The 305-nt window shown below is 51.1% G+C and overlaps 1 protein-coding gene across 1 annotated transcript in view; it reads left to right on the top strand.

Moving 5' to 3' along the window:
• The window catches only part of LOC119588873, a 72,360-nt gene that overhangs the window by 10,953 nt on the left and 61,102 nt on the right, over positions 1-305 (top strand). The window lies entirely within an intron of this gene.

Below are 305 nucleotides of genomic sequence, written 5' to 3'. Positions count from 1 at the left end.
TGCGAAAGAAGACTTAGAGGAGGGGGCGGTTGTATGCAGATAGTACTTGGGGTGTGTGTTGGGGGCGGTTGTATGCAGATAGTACTTGGGGTGTGTGTTGGGGGCGGTTGTATGCAGATAGTACTTGGGGTGTGTGTTGGGGGCGGTTGTACTTGGGGTGTGTGTTGCCTTCCCAGTTAACGTCACAAGTTGGTGTCAGTGGCGTCGGTTTTATAATACTGAGAAAGTACTCGTGATACGGTTTAAACGCGGTCAAGTGGGAGGCCATATTTGATTGGAGATTGGGGGGGGTGGAGGTGAATAGA

This window comes from Penaeus monodon, chromosome 24 (assembly GCF_015228065.2).
Source record: "Penaeus monodon isolate SGIC_2016 chromosome 24, NSTDA_Pmon_1, whole genome shotgun sequence".
NCBI lineage: Eukaryota > Metazoa > Arthropoda > Malacostraca > Decapoda > Penaeidae > Penaeus > Penaeus monodon.
The sequence above is the reverse complement of the archived record's forward strand: the minus strand, read 5'-3'. Positions and strand labels throughout refer to the sequence as shown.